Source organism: Lytechinus variegatus, chromosome 17 (assembly GCF_018143015.1).
Source record: "Lytechinus variegatus isolate NC3 chromosome 17, Lvar_3.0, whole genome shotgun sequence".
In the NCBI taxonomy this organism is placed as follows: Eukaryota; Metazoa; Echinodermata; class Echinoidea; order Temnopleuroida; family Toxopneustidae; genus Lytechinus; species Lytechinus variegatus.
In genome coordinates this window covers 19577565-19599370 of record NC_054756.1, presented here as the reverse complement: position 1 = coordinate 19599370, position 21806 = coordinate 19577565, and positions in this window count along the sequence as shown.

Here is a 21806-nt window from a genome sequence, read left to right as displayed (position 1 = left end):
CACTAAGGAATTCCCCTTCTAATAGTAATAGGCTATGGTCAAGGTTATATGTATTGTATGGCACATGAAGGTTTCTTTTTAATTTACTTCCTGGCTTTTCTTCAACATCTGTACACTCACTTTATCACAAAGAAATGCATGAAATATACAGATGTGTTATGTAATGACCATTTCTAATGTTATCTAATATGTCTAGTGCCCTATGGATTTACACACATCCTACATGCTTATGTTGCTCAACAATGGATGCAATGTAGGGCCAATCCTATAATGCAAATTGTAGATATGAATAGTGTGCATATCTGGATTCAAGATCTGCCCACAATATAAATACCAGATTCACATGAGTTTAATTAGGATAACAATAAAAAAGAAATGAGAATCAACATACAAGCATACTATACATTCACATCTTCCTATGACAAGGGCCCAAGCCAGGGTGTAAGAGAAAGAGACAGGGGGTTAGATGGCTTTTATTCTAAATGGATGGGGGCTAGTCTGGCTAGAAGTCAGTAAAAGTTGAACAAGATGGCAGTAGAACTCATTCTCAGCCCCCCCCCCACATATTAAACTATGCTTTTCTCTACCCCCCCCTCCCTCTTGAATCCACCACTCTTCAGTCAAATTCTAAAGTTTTCTCTTCTCATTCCCTTCCCCATGAACCATTTCACAAGCGCTATTGATGCAAGGCCTATCTAATGTGTACTTTATCTCGTGATGGGTGCAATACACGATTTACAGCAGCGCTCGTCGGTATACGAAAACACACGACAACATGCAAGCAAGTCCAGTGACAAACACATGCACATACAGCCTACACAGCCTAGCCTAGGTACACAAACACAGAGTTAGTTACTAATAACAACTTGTTACCTGTACTACCCCCTATGTAGCCTTGTATAGCATGAAGTTCAGTTTTTGGACCTCTTGATGATTGAAACATGTCTACTAGTAAGAAAAATCTGCTACTGAAGAGTTGGGCAGGGATTTCATCCACTAAGGAATTCCCCTTCTAATAGTAATAGGCTATGGTCAAGGTTATATGTATTGTATGGCACATGAAGGTTTCTTTTTAATTTACCTTCCTGGCTTTTCTTCAACATCTGTACACTCACTTTATCACAAAGAAATGCATGAAATATACAGATGTGTTATGTAATGACCATTTCTAATGTTACTCCTAATGTCTAGTGCCCTATGGATTTACACACATCCTACATGCCTATATGTAGCTCAACAATGGATGCAATGTAGGGCCCAAATCCTATAATGCAAATTGTAGATATGAATAGTGTGCATATCTGGATTCAAGATCTGCCCACAATATAAATACCAGATTCACATGAGTTTAATTAGATAACAATAAAAAGAAATGAGAATCAACATACAAGCATACTATACATTCACATCTTCCTATGACAAGGGCCCAAGCCAGGGTGTAAGAGAAAGAGACAGGGGGTTAGATGGCTTGTATTCTAAATGGATGGGGGCTAGTCTGGCTAGAAGTCAGTAAAAGTTGAACAAGATGGCAGTAGAACTCATTCTCAGCCCCCCCCCCACATACTAACTATGCTTTTCTCTACCCCCCTCCCTCTTGAATCCACCACTCTTCAGTCAAATTCTAAAGTTTTCTCTTCTCATTCCCTTCCCCATGAACCAATTTCACAAGCGCTATTGATGCAAGGCCTATCTAATGTGTACTTTATCTCGTGATGGGTGCAATACACGATTTACAGCAGCGCTCGTCGGTATACGAAAAACACGACAACATGCAAGCAAGTCCCAGTGACAAACACATGCACATACAGCCTACACAGCCTAGCCTAGGTACACAAACACAGAGTTAGTTACTAATAACAACTTGTTACCTGTACTACCCCCTATGTAGCCTTGTATAGCCATGAAGTTCAGTTTTTGGACCTCTTGATGATTGAAACATGTCTACTAGTAAGAAAAATCTGCTACTGAAGAGTTGGGCAGGGATTTCATTCACTAAGGAATTCCCCTTCTAATAGTAATAGGCTATGGTCAAGGTTATATATAGGTCTCACAGGCCTAATTCATTCCCCATAGACTCATGTGTTAAATTGGCACTTTAAAAAATTCATAAAAAATAAGGATGAAATTCGGGGGTCGAATGTTTACTACCAGTGGATAGGATTTATATCTGGCAATCCATATCTGACCAGAAAAGGGTCCCTCGACCGGCTCATTTTAAAAATAATTGGCGTGTTTGAAGACACCGTCGGGGGGAGCAGATTCATCAACTCAAACAGCAAAATAGCCCTAATCCTTCCGCCAGTCATAATATAGTCCAAAATTGGTGATATTTCTTCCCAATTAGGGAAAAGGAAGTTCAGTAATTACCAAAAATAGAATCAGTGTTAGATGGACAATCATATGCATACACTTTGTCAATCAGCCATATCAAAATAAAAAAAATAGCAATGGGTTGGCTCGAATGAATATCTATGGCCTACCACTAGTAATTAGGCCCGTGAGACCTGTATTGTATGGCACATGAAGGTTTCTTTTTAATTTACCTTCCTGGCTTTTCTTCAACATCTGTACACTCACTTTATCACAAAGAAATGCATGAAATATACAGATGTGTTATGTAATGACCATTTCTAATGTTACTCCTAATGTCTAGTGCCCTATGGATTTACACACATCCTACATGCCTATATGTAGCTCAACAATGGATGCAATGTAGGGCCCAAATCCTATAATGCAAATTGTAGATATGAATAGTGTGCATATCTGGATTCAAGATCTGCCCACAATATAAATACCAGATTCACATGAGTTTAATTAGATAACAATAAAAAGAAATGAGAATCAACATACAAGCATACTATACATTCACATCTTCCTATGACAAGGGCCCAAGCCAGGGTGTAAGAGAAAGAGACAGGGGGTTAGATGGCTTGTATTCTAAATGGATGGGGGCTAGTCTGGCTAGAAGTCAGTAAAAGTTGAACAAGATGGCAGTAGAACTCATTCTCAGCCCCCCCCCCCCATACTAACTATGCTTTTCTCTACCCCCCCCCCTCCCTCTTGAATCCACCACTCTTCAGTCAAATTCTAAAGTTTTCTCTTCTCATTCCCTTCCCCATGAACCAATTTCACAAGCGCTATTGATGCAAGGCCTATCTAATGTGTACTTTATCTCGTGATGGGTGCAATACACGATTTACAGCAGCGCTCGTCGGTATACGAAAACACACGACAACATGCAAGCAAGTCCCAGTGACAAACACATGCACATACAGCCTACACAGCCTAGCCTAGGTACACAAACACAGAGTTAGTTACTAATAACAACTTGTTACCTGTACTACCCCCTATGTAGCCTTGTATAGCCATGAAGTTCAGTTTTTGGACCTCTTGATGATTGAAACATGTCTACTAGTAAAAACAATCTGCTACTGAAGAGTTGGGCAGGGATTTCATCCACTAAGGAATTCCCCTTCTAATAGGCTATGGTCAAGGTTATATGTATTGTATGGCACATGAAGGTTTCTTTTTAATTTACCTTCCTGGCTTTTCTTCAACATCTGTACACTCACTTTATCACAAAGAAATGCATGAAATATACAGATGTGTTATGTAATGACCATTTCTAATGTTACTCCTAATGTCTAGTGCCCTATGGATTTACACACATCCTACATGCCTATATGTAGCTCAACAATGGATGCAATGTAGGGCCCAAATCCTATAATGCAAATTGTAGATATGAATAGTGTGCATATCTGGATTCAAGATCTGCCCACAATATAAATACCAGATTCACATGAGTTTAATTAGATAACAATAAAAAGAAATGAGAATCAACATACAAGCATACTATACATTCACATCTTCCTATGACAAGGGCCCAAGCCAGGGTGTAAGAGAAAGAGACAGGGGGTTAGATGGCTTGTATTCTAAATGGATGGGGGCTAGTCTGGCTAGAAGTCAGTAAAAGTTGAACAAGATGGCAGTAGAACTCATTCTCAGCCCCCCCCCCACATACTAACTATGCTTTTCTCTACCCCCCCCCTCCCTCTTGAATCCACCACTCTTCAGTCAAATTCTAAAGTTTTCTCTTCTCATTCCCTTCCCCATGAACCAATTTCACAAGCGCTATTGATGCAAGGCCTATCTAATGTGTACTTTATCTCGTGATGGGTGCAATACACGATTTACAGCAGCGCTCGTCGGTATACGAAAACACACGACAACATGCAAGCAAGTCCCAGTGACAAACACATGCACATACAGCCTACACAGCCTAGCCTAGGTACACAAACACAGAGTTAGTTACTAATAACAACTTGTTACCTGTACTACCCCCTATGTAGCCTTGTATAGCCATGAAGTTCAGTTTTTGGACCTCTTGATGATTGAAACATGTCTACTAGTAAAAACAATCTGCTACTGAAGAGTTGGGCAGGGATTTCATCCACTAAGGAATTCCCCTTCTAATAGTAATAGGCTATGGTCAAGGTTATATATAGGTCTCACAGGCCTAATTCATTCCCCATAGACTCATGTGTTAAATTGGCACTTTAAAAAATTCATAAAAAATAAGGATGAAATTCGGGGGTCGAATGTTTACTACCAGTGGATAGGATTTATATCTGGCAATCCATATCTGACCAGAAAAGGGTCCCTCGACCGGCTCATTTTAAAAATAAATTGGCGTGTTTGAAGACACCGTCGGGGGGAGCAGATTCATCAACTCAAACAGCAAAATAGCCCTAATCCTTCCACCAGTCATAATATAGTCCAAAATTGGTGATATTTCTTCCCAATTAGGGAAAAGGAAGTTCAGTAATTACCAAAAATAGAATCAGTGTTAGATGGACAATCATATGCATACACTTTGTCAATCAGCCATATCAAAATAAAAAAAATAGCAATGGGTTGGCTCGAATGAATATCTATGGCCTACCACTAGTAATTAGGCCCGTGAGACCTGTATTGTATGGCACATGAAGGTTTCTTTTTAATTTACCTTCCTGGCTTTTCTTCAACATCTGTACACTCACTTTATCACAAAGAAATGCATGAAATATACAGATGTGTTATGTAATGACCATTTCTAATGTTACTCCTAATGTCTAGTGCCCTATGGATTTACACACATCCTACATGCCTATATGTAGCTCAACAATGGATGCAATGTAGGGCCCAAATCCTATAATGCAAATTGTAGATATGAATAGTGTGCATATCTGGATTCAAGATCTGCCCACAATATAAATACCAGATTCACATGAGTTTAATTAGATAACAATAAAAAGAAATGAGAATCAACATACAAGCATACTATACATTCACATCTTCCTATGACAAGGGCCCAAGCCAGGGTGTAAGAGAAAGAGACAGGGGGTTAGATGGCTTGTATTCTAAATGGATGGGGGCTAGTCTGGCTAGAAGTCAGTAAAAGTTGAACAAGATGGCAGTAGAACTCATTCTCAGCCCCCCCCCCACATACTAACTATGCTTTTCTCTACCCCCCCCCTCCCTCTTGAATCCACCACTCTTCAGTCAAATTCTAAAGTTTTCTCTTCTCATTCCCTTCCCCATGAACCAATTTCACAAGCGCTATTGATGCAAGGCCTATCTAATGTGTACTTTATCTCGTGATGGGTGCAATACACGATTTACAGCAGCGCTCGTCGGTATACGAAAACACACGACAACATGCAAGCAAGTCCCAGTGACAAACACATGCACATACAGCCTACACAGCCTAGCCTAGGTACACAAACACAGAGTTAGTTACTAATAACAACTTGTTACCTGTACTACCCCCTATGTAGCCTTGTATAGCCATGAAGTTCAGTTTTTGGACCTCTTGATGATTGAAACATGTCTACTAGTAAAAAAAATCTGCTACTGAAGAGTTGGGCAGGGATTTCATTCACTAAGGAATTCCCCTTCTAATAGTAATAGGCTATGGTCAAGGTTATATATAGGTCTCACAGGCCTAATTCATTCCCCATAGACTCATGTGTTAAATTGGCACTTTAAAAAATTCATAAAAATAAGGATGAAATTCGGGGGTCGAATGTTTACTACCAGTGGATAGGATTTATATCTGGCAATCCATATCTGACCAGAAAAGGGTCCCTCGACCGGCTCATTTTAAAAATAAATTGGCGTGTTTGAAGACACCGTCGGGGGGAGCAGATTCATCAACTCAAACAGCAAAATAGCCCTAATCCTTCCGCCAGTCATAATATAGTCCAAAATTGGTGATATTTCTTCCCAATTAGGGAAAAGGAAGTTCAGTAATTACCAAAAATAGAATCAGTGTTAGATGGACAATCATATGCATACACTTTGTCAATCAGCCATATCAAAATAAAAAAAATAGCAATGGGTTGGCTCGAATGAATATCTATGGCCTACCACTAGTAATTAGGCCCGTGAGACCTGTATTGTATGGCACATGAAGGTTTCTTTTTAATTTACCTTCCTGGCTTTTCTTCAACATCTGTACACTCACTTTATCACAAAGAAATGCATGAAATATACAGATGTGTTATGTAATGACCATTTCTAATGTTACTCCTAATGTCTAGTGCCCTATGGATTTACACACATCCTACATGCCTATATGTAGCTCAACAATGGATGCAATGTAGGGCCCAAATCCTATAATGCAAATTGTAGATATGAATAGTGTGCATATCTGGATTCAAGATCTGCCCACAATATAAATACCAGATTCACATGAGTTTAATTAGATAACAATAAAAAGAAATGAGAATCAACATACAAGCATACTATACATTCACATCTTCCTATGACAAGGGCCCAAGCCAGGGTGTAAGAGAAAGAGACAGGGGGTTAGATGGCTTGTATTCTAAATGGATGGGGGCTAGTCTGGCTAGAAGTCAGTAAAAGTTGAACAAGATGGCAGTAGAACTCATTCTCAGCCCCCCCCCCACATATTAACTATGCTTTTCTCTACCCCCCCCCTCCCTCTTGAATCCACCACTCTTCAGTCAAATTCTAAAGTTTTCTCTTCTCATTCCCTTCCCCATGAACCAATTTCACAAGCGCTATTGATGCAAGGCCTATCTAATGTGTACTTTATCTCGTGATGGGTGCAATACACGATTTACAGCAGCGCTCGTCGGTATACGAAAACACACGACAACATGCAAGCAAGTCCCAGTGACAAACACATGCACATACAGCCTACACAGCCTAGCCTAGGTACACAAACACAGAGTTAGTTACTAATAACAACTTGTTACCTGTACTACCCCCTATGTAGCCTTGTATAGCCATGAAGTTCAGTTTTTGGACCTCTTGATGATTGAAACATGTCTACTAGTAAAAACAATCTGCTACTGAAGAGTTGGGCAGGGATTTCATCCACTAAGGAATTCCCCTTCTAATAGGCTATGGTCAAGGTTATATGTATTGTATGGCACATGAAGGTTTCTTTTTAATTTACCTTCCTGGCTTTTCTTCAACATCTGTACACTCACTTTATCACAAAGAAATGCATGAAATATACAGATGTGTTATGTAATGACCATTTCTAATGTTACTCCTAATGTCTAGTGCCCTATGGATTTACACACATCCTACATGCCTATATGTAGCTCCACAATGGATGCAGTGTAGGGCCCAAATCCTATAATGCAAATTGTAGATATGAATAGTGTGCATATCTGGATTCAAGATCTGCCCACAATATAAATACCAGATTCACATGAGTTTAATTAGATAACAATAAAAAGAAATGAGAATCAACATACAAGCATACTATACATTCACATCTTCCTATGACAAGGGCCCAAGCCAGGGTGTAAGAGAAAGAGACAGGGGGTTAGATGGCTTGTATTCTAAATGGATGGGGGCTAGTCTGGCTAGAAGTCAGTAAAAGTTGAACAAGATGGCAGTAGAACTCATTCTCAGCCCCCCCCCACATACTAACTATGCTTTTCTCTACCCCCCCCTCCCTCTTGAATCCACCACTCTTCAGTCAAATTCTAAAGTTTTCTCTTCTCATTCCCTTCCCCATGAACCAATTTCACAAGCGCTATTGATGCAAGGCCTATCTAATGTGTACTTTATCTCGTGATGGGTGCAATACACGATTTACAGCAGCGCTCGTCGGTATACGAAAACACACGACAACATGCAAGCAAGTCCCAGTGACAAACACATGCACATACAGCCTACACAGCCTAGCCTAGGTACACAAACACAGAGTTAGTTACTAATAACAACTTGTTACCTGTACTACCCCCTATGTAGCCTTGTATAGCCATGAAGTTCAGTTTTTGGACCTCTTGATGATTGAAACATGTCTACTAGTAAGAAAAATCTGCTACTGAAGAGTTGGGCAGGGATTTCATTCACTAAGGAATTCCCCTTCTAATAGTAATAGGCTATGGTCAAGGTTATATATAGGTCTCACAGGCCTAATTCATTCCCCATAGACTCATGTGTTAAATTGGCACTTTAAAAAATTCATAAAAAATAAGGATGAAATTCGGGGTCGAATGTTTACTACCAGTGGATAGGATTTATATCTGGCAATCCATATCTGACCAGAAAAGGGTCCCTCGACCGGCTCATTTTAAAAATAAATTGGCGTGTTTGAAGACACCGTCGGGGGGAGCAGATTCATCAACTCAAACAGCAAAATAGCCCTAATCCTTCCCAGTCATAATATAGTCCAAAATTGGTGATATTTCTTCCCAATTAGGGAAAAGGAAGTTCAGTAATTACCAAAAATAGAATCAGTGTTAGATGGACAATCATATGCATACACTTTGTCAATCAGCCATATCAAAATAAAAAAAATAGCAATGGGTTGGCTCGAATGAATATCTATGGCCTACCACTAGTAATTAGGCCCGTGAGACCTGTATTGTATGGCACATGAAGGTTTCTTTTTAATTTACCTTCCTGGCTTTTCTTCAACATCTGTACACTCACTTTATCACAAAGAAATGCATGAAATATACAGATGTGTTATGTAATGACCATTTCTAATGTTACTCCTAATGTCTAGTGCCCTATGGATTTACACACATCCTACATGCCTATATGTAGCTCAACAATGGATGCAATGTAGGGCCCAAATCCTATAATGCAAATTGTAGATATGAATAGTGTGCATATCTGGATTCAAGATCTGCCCACAATATAAATACCAGATTCACATGAGTTTAATTAGATAACAATAAAAAGAAATGAGAATCAACATACAAGCATACTATACATTCACATCTTCCTATGACAAGGGCCCAAGCCAGGGTGTAAGAGAAAGAGACAGGGGGTTAGATGGCTTGTATTCTAAATGGATGGGGGCTAGTCTGGCTAGAAGTCAGTAAAAGTTGAACAAGATGGCAGTAGAACTCATTCTCAGCCCCCCCCCCACATATTAACTATGCTTTTCTCTACCCCCCCCCTCCCTCTTGAATCCACCACTCTTCAGTCAAATTCTAAAGTTTTCTCTTCTCATTCCCTTCCCCATGAACCAATTTCACAAGCGCTATTGATGCAAGGCCTATCTAATGTGTACTTTATCTCGTGATGGGTGCAATACACGATTTACAGCAGCGCTCGTCGGTATACGAAAACACACGACAACATGCAAGCAAGTCCCAGTGACAAACACATGCACATACAGCCTACACAGCCTAGCCTAGGTACACAAACACAGAGTTAGTTACTAATAACAACTTGTTACCTGTACTACCCCCTATGTAGCCTTGTATAGCCATGAAGTTCAGTTTTTGGACCTCTTGATGATTGAAACATGTCTACTAGTAAAAACAATCTGCTACTGAAGAGTTGGGCAGGGATTTCATCCACTAAGGAATTCCCCTTCTAATAGTAATAGGCTATGGTCAAGGTTATATATAGGTCTCACAGGCCTAATTCATTCCCCATAGACTCATGTGTTAAATTGGCACTTTAAAAAATTCATAAAAAATAAGGATGAAATTCGGGGGTCGAATGTTTACTACCAGTGGATAGGATTTATATCTGGCAATCCATATCTGACCAGAAAAGGGTCCCTCGACCGGCTCATTTTAAAAATAAATTGGCGTGTTTGAAGACACCGTCGGGGGGAGCAGATTCATCAACTCAAACAGCAAAATAGCCCTAATCCTTCCGCCAGTCATAATATAGTCCAAAATTGGTGATATTTCTTCCCAATTAGGGAAAAGGAAGTTCAGTAATTACCAAAAATAGAATCAGTGTTAGATGGACAATCATATGCATACACTTTGTCAATCAGCCATATCAAAATAAAAAAAATAGCAATGGGTTGGCTCGAATGAATACCTATGGCCTACCACTAGTAATTAGGCCCGTGAGACCTGTATTGTATGGCACATGAAGGTTTCTTTTTAATTTACCTTCCTGGCTTTTCTTCAACATCTGTACACTCACTTTATCACAAAGAAATGCATGAAATATACAGATGTGTTATGTAATGACCATTTCTAATGTTACTCCTAATGTCTAGTGCCCTATGGATTTACACACATCCTACATGCCTATATGTAGCTCAACAATGGATGCAATGTAGGGCCCAAATCCTATAATGCAAATTGTAGATATGAATAGTGTGCATATCTGGATTCAAGATCTGCCCACAATATAAATACCAGATTCACATGAGTTTAATTAGATAACAATAAAAAGAAATGAGAATCAACATACAAGCATACTATACATTCACATCTTCCTATGACAAGGGCCCAAGCCAGGGTGTAAGAGAAAGAGACAGGGGGTTAGATGGCTTGTATTCTAAATGGATGGGGGCTAGTCTGGCTAGAAGTCAGTAAAAGTTGAACAAGATGGCAGTAGAACTCATTCTCAGCCCCCCCCCCACATACTAACTATGCTTTTCTCTACCCCCCCCCTCCCTCTTGAATCCACCACTCTTCAGTCAAATTCTAAAGTTTTCTCTTCTCATTCCCTTCCCCATGAACCAATTTCACAAGCGCTATTGATGCAAGGCCTATCTAATGTGTACTTTATCTCGTGATGGGTGCAATACACGATTTACAGCAGCGCTCGTCGGTATACGAAAACACACGACAACATGCAAGCAAGTCCCAGTGACAAACACATGCACATACAGCCTACACAGCCTAGCCTAGGTACACAAACACAGAGTTAGTTACTAATAACAACTTGTTACCTGTAGTACCCCCTATGTAGCCTTGTATAGCCATGAAGTTCAGTTTTTGGACCTCTTGATGATTGAAACATGTCTACTAGTAAAAACAATCTGCTACTGAAGAGTTGGGCAGGGATTTCATCCACTAAGGAATTCCCCTTCTAATAGGCTATGGTCAAGGTTATATGTATTGTATGGCACATGAAGGTTTCTTTTTAATTTACCTTCCTGGCTTTTCTTCAACATCTGTACACTCACTTTATCACAAAGAAATGCATGAAATATACAGATGTGTTATGTAATGACCATTTCTAATGTTACTCCTAATGTCTAGTGCCCTATGGATTTACACACATCCTACATGCCTATATGTAGCTCAACAATGGATGCAATGTAGGGCCCAAATCCTATAATGCAAATTGTAGATATGAATAGTGTGCATATCTGGATTCAAGATCTGCCCACAATATAAATACCAGATTCACATGAGTTTAATTAGATAACAATAAAAAGAAATGAGAATCAACATACAAGCATACTATACATTCACATCTTCCTATGACAAGGGCCCAAGCCAGGGTGTAAGAGAAAGAGACAGGGGGTTAGATGGCTTGTATTCTAAATGGATGGGGGCTAGTCTGGCTAGAAGTCAGTAAAAGTTGAACAAGATGGCAGTAGAACTCATTCTCAGCCCCCCCCCCACATATTAACTATGCTTTTCTCTACCCCCCCCTCCCTCTTGAATCCACCACTCTTCAGTCAAATTCTAAAGTTTTCTCTTCTCATTCCCTTCCCCATGAACCAATTTCACAAGCGCAATTGATGCAAGGCCTATCTAATGTGTACTTTATCTCGTGATGGGTGCAATACACGATTTACAGCAGCGCTCGTCGGTATACGAAAACACACGACAACATGCAAGCAAGTCCCAGTGACAAACACATGCACATACAGCCTACACAGCCTAGCCTAGGTACACAAACACAGAGTTAGTTACTAATAACAACTTGTTACCTGTACTACCCCCTATGTAGCCTTGTATAGCCATGAAGTTCAGTTTTTGGACCTCTTGATGATTGAAACATGTCTACTAGTAAAAACAATCTGCTACTGAAGAGTTGGGCAGGGATTTCATCCACTAAGGAATTCCCCTTCTAATAGGCTATGGTCAAGGTTATATGTATTGTATGGCACATGAAGGTTTCTTTTTAATTTACCTTCCTGGCTTTTCTTCAACATCTGTACACTCACTTTATCACAAAGAAATGCATGAAATATACAGATGTGTTATGTAATGACCATTTCTAATGTTACTCCTAATGTCTAGTGCCCTATGGATTTACACACATCCTACATGCCTATATGTAGCTCAACAATGGATGCAATGTAGGGCCCAAATCCTATAATGCAAATTGTAGATATGAATAGTGTGCATATCTGGATTCAAGATCTGCCCACAATATAAATACCAGATTCACATGAGTTTAATTAGATAACAATAAAAAGAAATGAGAATCAACATACAAGCATACTATACATTCACATCTTCCTATGACAAGGGCCCAAGCCAGGGTGTAAGAGAAAGAGACAGGGGGTTAGATGGCTTGTATTCTAAATGGATGGGGGCTAGTCTGGCTAGAAGTCAGTAAAAGTTGAACAAGATGGCAGTAGAACTCATTCTCAGCCCCCCCCCCACATACTAACTATGCTTTTCTCTACCCCCCCCCTCCCTCTTGAATCCACCACTCTTCAGTCAAATTCTAAAGTTTTCTCTTCTCATTCCCTTCCCCATGAACCAATTTCACAAGCGCTATTGATGCAAGGCCTATCTAATGTGTACTTTATCTCGTGATGGGTGCAATACACGATTTACAGCAGCGCTCGTCGGTATACGAAAACACACGACAACATGCAAGCAAGTCCCAGTGACAAACACATGCACATACAGCCTACACAGCCTAGCCTAGGTACACAAACACAGAGTTAGTTACTAATAACAACTTGTTACCTGTACTACCCCCTATGTAGCCTTGTATAGCCATGAAGTTCAGTTTTTGGACCTCTTGATGATTGAAACATGTCTACTAGTAAAAACAATCTGCTACTGAAGAGTTGGGCAGGGATTTCATCCACTAAGGAATTCCCCTTCTAATAGTAATAGGCTATGGTCAAGGTTATATATAGGTCTCACAGGCCTAATTCATTCCCCATAGACTCATGTGTTAAATTGGCACTTTAAAAAATTCATAAAAAATAAGGATGAAATTCGGGGGTCGAATGTTTACTACCAGTGGATAGGATTTATATCTGGCAATCCATATCTGACCAGAAAAGGGTCCCTCGACCGGCTCATTTTAAAAATAAATTGGCGTGTTTGAAGACACCGTCGGGGGGAGCAGATTCATCAACTCAAACAGCAAAATAGCCCTAATCCTTCCACCAGTCATAATATAGTCCAAAATTGGTGATATTTCTTCCCAATTAGGGAAAAGGAAGTTCAGTAATTACCAAAAATAGAATCAGTGTTAGATGGACAATCATATGCATACACTTTGTCAATCAGCCATATCAAAATAAAAAAAATAGCAATGGGTTGGCTCGAATGAATATCTATGGCCTACCACTAGTAATTAGGCCCGTGAGACCTGTATTGTATGGCACATGAAGGTTTCTTTTTAATTTACCTTCCTGGCTTTTCTTCAACATCTGTACACTCACTTTATCACAAAGAAATGCATGAAATATACAGATGTGTTATGTAATGACCATTTCTAATGTTACTCCTAATGTCTAGTGCCCTATGGATTTACACACATCCTACATGCCTATATGTAGCTCAACAATGGATGCAATGTAGGGCCCAAATCCTATAATGCAAATTGTAGATATGAATAGTGTGCATATCTGGATTCAAGATCTGCCCACAATATAAATACCAGATTCACATGAGTTTAATTAGATAACAATAAAAAGAAATGAGAATCAACATACAAGCATACTATACATTCACATCTTCCTATGACAAGGGCCCAAGCCAGGGTGTAAGAGAAAGAGACAGGGGGTTAGATGGCTTGTATTCTAAATGGATGGGGGCTAGTCTGGCTAGAAGTCAGTAAAAGTTGAACAAGATGGCAGTAGAACTCATTCTCAGCCCCCCCCCACATACTAACTATGCTTTTCTCTACCCCCCCCCCTCCCTCTTGAATCCACCACTCTTCAGTCAAATTCTAAAGTTTTCTCTTCTCATTCCCTTCCCCATGAACCAATTTCACAAGCGCTATTGATGCAAGGCCTATCTAATGTGTACTTTATCTCGTGATGGGTGCAATACACGATTTACAGCAGCGCTCGTCGGTATACGAAAACACACGACAACATGCAAGCAAGTCCCAGTGACAAACACATGCACATACAGCCTACACAGCCTAGCCTAGGTACACAAACACAGAGTTAGTTACTAATAACAACTTGTTACCTGTACTACCCCCTATGTAGCCTTGTATAGCCATGAAGTTCAGTTTTTGGACCTCTTGATGATTGAAACATGTCTACTAGTAAGAAAAATCTGCTACTGAAGAGTTGGGCAGGGATTTCATTCACTAAGGAATTCCCCTTCTAATAGTAATAGGCTATGGTCAAGGTTATATATAGGTCTCACAGGCCTAATTCATTCCCCATAGACTCATGTGTTAAATTGGCACTTTAAAAAATTCATAAAAAATAAGGATGAAATTCGGGGGTCGAATGTTTACTACCAGTGGATAGGATTTATATCTGGCAATCCATATCTGACCAGAAAAGGGTCCCTCGACCGGCTCATTTTAAAAATAAATTGGCGTGTTTGAAGACACCGTCGGGGGGAGCAGATTCATCAACTCAAACAGCAAAATAGCCCTAATCCTTCCGCCAGTCATAATATAGTCCAAAATTGGTGATATTTCTTCCCAATTAGGGAAAAGGAAGTTCAGTAATTACCAAAAATAGAATCAGTGTTAGATGGACAATCATATGCATACACTTTGTCAATCAGCCATATCAAAATAAAAAAATAGCAATGGGTTGGCTCGAATGAATATCTATGGCCTACCACTAGTAATTAGGCCCGTGAGACCTGTATTGTATGGCACATGAAGGTTTCTTTTTAATTTACCTTCCTGGCTTTTCTTCAACATCTGTACACTCACTTTATCACAAAGAAATGCATGAAATATACAGATGTGTTATGTAATGACCATTTCTAATGTTACTCCTAATGTCTAGTGCCCTATGGATTTACACACATCCTACATGCCTATATGTAGCTCAACAATGGATGCAATGTAGGGCCCAAATCCTATAATGCAAATTGTAGATATGAATAGTGTGCATATCTGGATTCAAGATCTGCCCACAATATAAATACCAGATTCACATGAGTTTAATTAGATAACAATAAAAAGAAATGAGAATCAACATACAAGCATACTATACATTCACATCTTCCTATGACAAGGGCCCAAGCCAGGGTGTAAGAGAAAGAGACAGGGGGTTAGATGGCTTGTATTCTAAATGGATGGGGGCTAGTCTGGCTAGAAGTCAGTAAAAGTTGAACAAGATGGCAGTAGAACTCATTCTCAGCCCCCCCCCCACATATTAACTATGCTTTTCTCTACCCCCCCCCTCCCTCTTGAATCCACCACTCTTCAGTCAAATTCTAAAGTTTTCTCTTCTCATTCCCTTCCCCATGAACCAATTTCACAAGCGCTATTGATGCAAGGCCTATCTAATGTGTACTTTATCTCGTGATGGGTGCAATACACGATTTACAGCAGCGCTCGTCGGTATACGAAAACACACGACAACATGCAAGCAAGTCCCAGTGACAAACACATGCACATACAGCCTACACAGCCTAGCCTAGGTACACAAACACAGAGTTAGTTACTAATAACAACTTGTTACCTGTACTACCCCCTATGTAGCCTTGTATAGCCATGAAGTTCAGTTTTTGGACCTCTTGATGATTGAAACATGTCTACTAGTAAGAAAAATCTGCTACTGAAGAGTTGGGCAGGGATTTCATTCACTAAGGAATTCCCCTTCTAATAGTAATAGGCTATGGTCAAGGTTATATATAGGTCTCACAGGCCTAATTCATTCCCCATAGACTCATGTGTTAAATTGGCACTTTAAAAAATTCATAAAAAATAAGGATGAAATTCGGGGGTCGAATGTTTACTACCAGTGGATAGGATTTATATCTGGCAATCCATATCTGACCAGAAAAGGGTCCCTCGACCGGCTCATTTTAAAAATAAATTGGCGTGTTTGAAGACACCGTCGGGGGAGCAGATTCATCAACTCAAACAGCAAAATAGCCCTAATCCTTCCACCAGTCATAATATAGTCCAAAATTGGTGATATTTCTTCCCAATTAGGGAAAAGGAAGTTCAGTAATTACCAAAAATAGAATCAGTGTTAGATGGACAATCATATGCATACACTTTGTCAATCAGCCATATCAAAATAAAAAAAATAGCAATGGGTTGGCTCGAATGAATACCTATGGCCTACCACTAGTAATTAGGCCCGTGAGACCTGTATTGTATGGCACATGAAGGTTTCTTTTTAATTTACCTTCCTGGCTTTTCTTCAACATCTGTACACTCACTTTATCACAAAGAAATGCATGAAATATACAGATGTGTTATGTAATGACCATTTCTAATGTTACTCCTAATGTCTAGTGCCCTATGGATTTACACACATCCTACATGCCTATATGTAGCTCAACAATGGATGCAATGTAGGGCCCAAATCCTATAATGCAAATTGTAGATATGAATAGTGTGCATATCTGGATTCAAGATCTGCCCACAATATAAATACCAGATTCACATGAGTTTAATTAGATAACAATAAAAAGAAATGAGAATCAACATACAAGCATACTATACATTCACATCTTCCTATGACAAGGGCCCAAGCCAGGGTGTAAGAGAAAGAGACAGGGGGTTAGATGGCTTGTATTCTAAATGGATGGGGGCTAGTCTGGCTAGAAGTCAGTAAAAGTTGAACAAGATGGCAGTAGAACTCATTCTCAGCCCCCCCCCCACATATTAACTATGCTTTTCTCTACCCCCCCCCTCCCTCTTGAATCCACCACTCTTCAGTCAAATTCTAAAGTTTTCTCTTCTCATTCCCTTCCCCATGAACCAATTTCACAAGCGCTATTGATGCAAGGCCTATCTAATGTGTACTTTATCTCGTGATGGGTGCAATACACGATTTACAGCAGCGCTCGTCGGTATACGAAAACACACGACAACATGCAAGCAAGTCCCAGTGACAAACACATGCACATACAGCCTACACAGCCTAGCCTAGGTACACAAACACAGAGTTAGTTACTAATAACAACTTGTTACCTGTACTACCCCCTATGTAGCCTTGTATAGCCATGAAGTTCAGTTTTTGGACCTCTTGATGATTGAAACATGTCTACTAGTAAAAACAATCTGCTACTGAAGAGTTGGGCAGGGATTTCATCCACTAAGGAATTCCCCTTCTAATAGTAATAGGCTATGGTCAAGGTTATATATAGGTCTCACAGGCCTAATTCATTCCCCATAGACTCATGTGTTAAATTGGCACTTTAAAAAATTCATAAAAAATAAGGATGAAATTCGGGGGTCGAATGTTTACTACCAGTGGATAGGATTTATATCTGGCAATCCATATCTGACCAGAAAAGGGTCCCTCGACCGGCTCATTTTAAAAATAAATTGGCGTGTTTGAAGACACCGTCGGGGGGAGCAGATTCATCAACTCAAACAGCAAAATAGCCCTAATCCTTCCACCAGTCAAAATATAGTCCAAAATTGGTGATATTTCTTCCCAATTAGGGAAAAGGAAGTTCAGTAATTACCAAAAATAGAATCAGTGTTAGATGGACAATCATATGCATACACTTTGTCAATCAGCCATATCAAAATAAAAAAAATAGCAATGGGTTGGCTCGAATGAATACCTATGGCCTACCACTAGTAATTAGGCCCGTGAGACCTGTAAGCCTCAGACAGTAATTTTTCAAGATGGCGGTTGGCGGCCATCTTGGATTTTATCTGAAGATTATCCTTTGTGCAAAATAACTACATGAATTGAATCAACATACCTAATGACTCATGAATAGAGTTATTATGCATGATTCTGGGGCAAAGGGTTCAAAAATTGATATTTCAAGATGGTGTCATATGGCGGCCATCTTGGATTTGACCTGAAGATGACATTATATTGCAAAATAGAAAGCAGAAATGGATTCTGCACACCCCAAAACCCCTAAGTAGAGGTATTACTCGTCATTCTTGGGCAAGGGGAACAAAAGTCAATTTTTCAAGATTGCATATGGCGGCCATCTTGGATTTGACCTGAAAATGACCTTATATTGCAAAAATGATTACAGAAATCAGTTCTACACATCTCTAAACCCCTAAAACGAGTCATTACTCATCATTTTGTGGACAGGGGTTCAAAAGTTAGGTTTTCAAGATGGCATCTGGCGGCCATTTTGGATTTATGCAAATTAGCAAAATTGCCCAAACGGCAACTTTTGGCAACCAAGCTGAATTTGTTCTAGGACCCCTTAGGAACACGAATCAAGAAAAAAACTTCATCGGAAAGAACATTTCTAGGTTGGTGTATTGAGCCTATGAGACTGTCAAATCGACTAGTGGTGGCTCTCCTCTACGGGGACATCCCGATAGACCGCGGGTCCGAAGTGTGTGTACAATTATGATCAGGATTAGTGAGATCAATGTCATCGAGAGGTCCAGGGGTCAAATGAGACGAGACCATGTGGGTCTATCAGGTGCGGATCCATGGGGGCCGAGGGGGAACTGACTCACCCCCCCACCACCACCCCTATCTCAAAAAAAAGAGGGGGGAAGGGGGTGAAAGGGAGAGAATAAAGAGAGAGGAAGATGGGAAAAGAAGAGAATAGCCAGAGTAAGAGGGAGAAAGGAAGGGAAGAAAAAAAAGAGGGGAGAAAAGGGGGAAAGGAAAGACAAAGAAAATGGGAGGAGAAAAGGGGGAAAGAAGAGAAAAAAGAGAGGAGGGAAAGGAAGAGAAGAAAAGAAAGGAGAAATGAAAAGGAGGAAAAAGAAGAAAAAGAGGAAGGAAGAGAAGAATATTCAAATAGAGATGAAGATGGGAAGAATGATAAGAAAGAGAGAGAGAGAGGAAGAGGGGAAAAGAAGAGAAGAAAAAGAGAGGGGGAAGGAGGAGGGAGAGAAGAAAAAAAATATAAGAGAAAACAGGGGGAATGGAAAGAAAAAGAAAAAGGGAGAAGTAAAGGGGGAAAGAGAAAAAAAAGAGGAAGAGGGAGAGGAAAGAAACGAAAAGAAAGGAGAAAGAAAAAGAAAAAGGGGGAAAGAAGAAGAAAAAAGTGGAAGAAGAGAATAATATTTAAAAAGAGAGGAAGATGGGAAGAAAGACAAGAAAAAAGAGAAAAAGAAAAGACGGCAAAAAAGAGAAGAAATTGGGGAAAGGAAGACAAGCAAAGTGAAGAAAAGGGGAAAATAAAGAGAAGAAAGAGAGAGAGAGAGGAGGAAGGAAAAGAAGAGAAGAAGATAAGGGGAGAGGAAGAGGGGGAAAGAAAGAGAGAAAGAAAGAGAAAGGGGAATGAGGATAACAGAAAGAAAAAGAAAGAAAGAAAAGGAGATGGGAAACAAAAGAGGGAGATGTTGACCCGACGTCGATTTGATGTTCGAACTAGGCGGCGCCAAAATGACGTGCGAACTATGGGGCGCCGAACTGATGTTTGAACTGGGGGGGGGGGGGCGCCAACTTGATGTTTGATCTATAGGGGGGCACCAATTTGATGTTCGAACTAGGGGAGCGCTAATTTTGAATTTTGACCATAATGCGACAAATACATGTTTCAGAGAGGGGGAGGGGGGGGGGCAAAGTTTATTTCACATAGGGGCGCCAAGTTTATATGTTCAACCGAGGGCGCCAAATTGACCTTGAACTTACGGGGCTTCATGCAAAATTTATTTTCAACCGGGGGTGCAACATTGCTCGTATTGCTTGTTTATAGTGAAACATAAGTCCTGCCCAAAAAGCTTAAATTAATGCGGCTGAATTAAAATATCTCGTTTTTACGATAATAGACAAAAACAATGTTTTCGAGTTTTAAGTCTGTATAGCGAGATAGATATCAAGTTTAGGGTCACAAAAAGGGTTATTATCAAATTCAGCTCGCGCTACGCGATCGCAATATTTGATTAATGAGGTATGCATCCTCTGCACCAATCCCACATGTAAGATCCCCTCATGGTGGCATAAAAGGGGTAAGAAACAGAAAAAAATAAGACAAAAGGACAAGCAATTAGAATAGGAATTATACCTTAAAAGAGTCCTTTTTAAATAAGAATATAAAAAACTGAGCTCACGCTTCGCGCTGGCATCAATACATTGTTTAGTTATATACGTATCCCGACCTCACAGTTTTTTTATGCGAACGAGGAGCACAAGCTGAAAATATCAGGAGGAAGGAAGGGAAAGAAAAATTGAAAAAATGGAAAAGAATACGAGGAAAAAATGAAATAAAGAAAGGAAGAAAGAGAGGGAGGGAAGAACGAAGGGAGGAGAGAACGAAAAAATAGAAAAATAAATGAAGGAGAGAAAGAACGAAAAGAAACAGGAGAGGAATAAAGAAGTCAAGATAATTTTAAGGAAAAGAGAATGAAGGAAATAAAAAAAAGGAAATTTGATAGAAGGAAAGTAAGAGAAAGAAGTAAAAAAAAATGTTCAGGAAAGAAAGATAGGAAATAAAGATAAATGGAACGAAAATGGGCACGCAGGAAAGATAGGGTAGAAAAGAAAGAAAAAGGAAAAAAGTTCAAACTTCAAGTAAACAAAAAATTGTAATCATCCAATAAAAATCATGTTATTTGGTGTTTTTCTTAATGTATTTTAAAAGTTTCAAAAAGTAAAATGTTAGTAGAAATGAATAAAATTTTAAAGTGAAACATATCGTCAAACTTAAAAATTAGATGAAACATCGCGGCATCGAACACACCAAGACTCAAAACAAAAGCTGAAAAAACTAGATCTATGAAAAGTCAATAACTTCTTGCACCGATTACATCTCTAAAACATTAATCTGAGAATAATTATAAAAATTTCCTGCCGACTTTGTGACTATTTTGGTGGAAAAACTGTTTATCATGTGAGATTGTTTGCATTTGCTCCGATCATACATGCCTAGCTAGTAGCCTGACACACACACATAGGCAGGAGGCAAGTTCGTTTGCAATGTATTGGGTTACAGAAGCAAGAAAATCACCGCAAAACTTGCAAAAGTTTACAGTTATCGATTTAATTGTTATCTCTCCTTCGTCATCTGTTGTTTATTTATGATTTAATGAAAATTTGTCACTTTTAAATGTATTTTTGTTCAATATTCTGAAAAACGGGACAATTAGGCGTCCCGGGGAGGGTTTATCGGGACGCCGGGACAAAGGAGCAAAATACGGGACAATCCCGGGAAATACGGGACGTCTGGTCACCCTGTCCGTTCCTCACAACCGTATTGCATGTGTGCCTGTGCATAGTAATTGCTCCAGATAAAAGCCTCTATATCTATGGTAATGTCAATCTT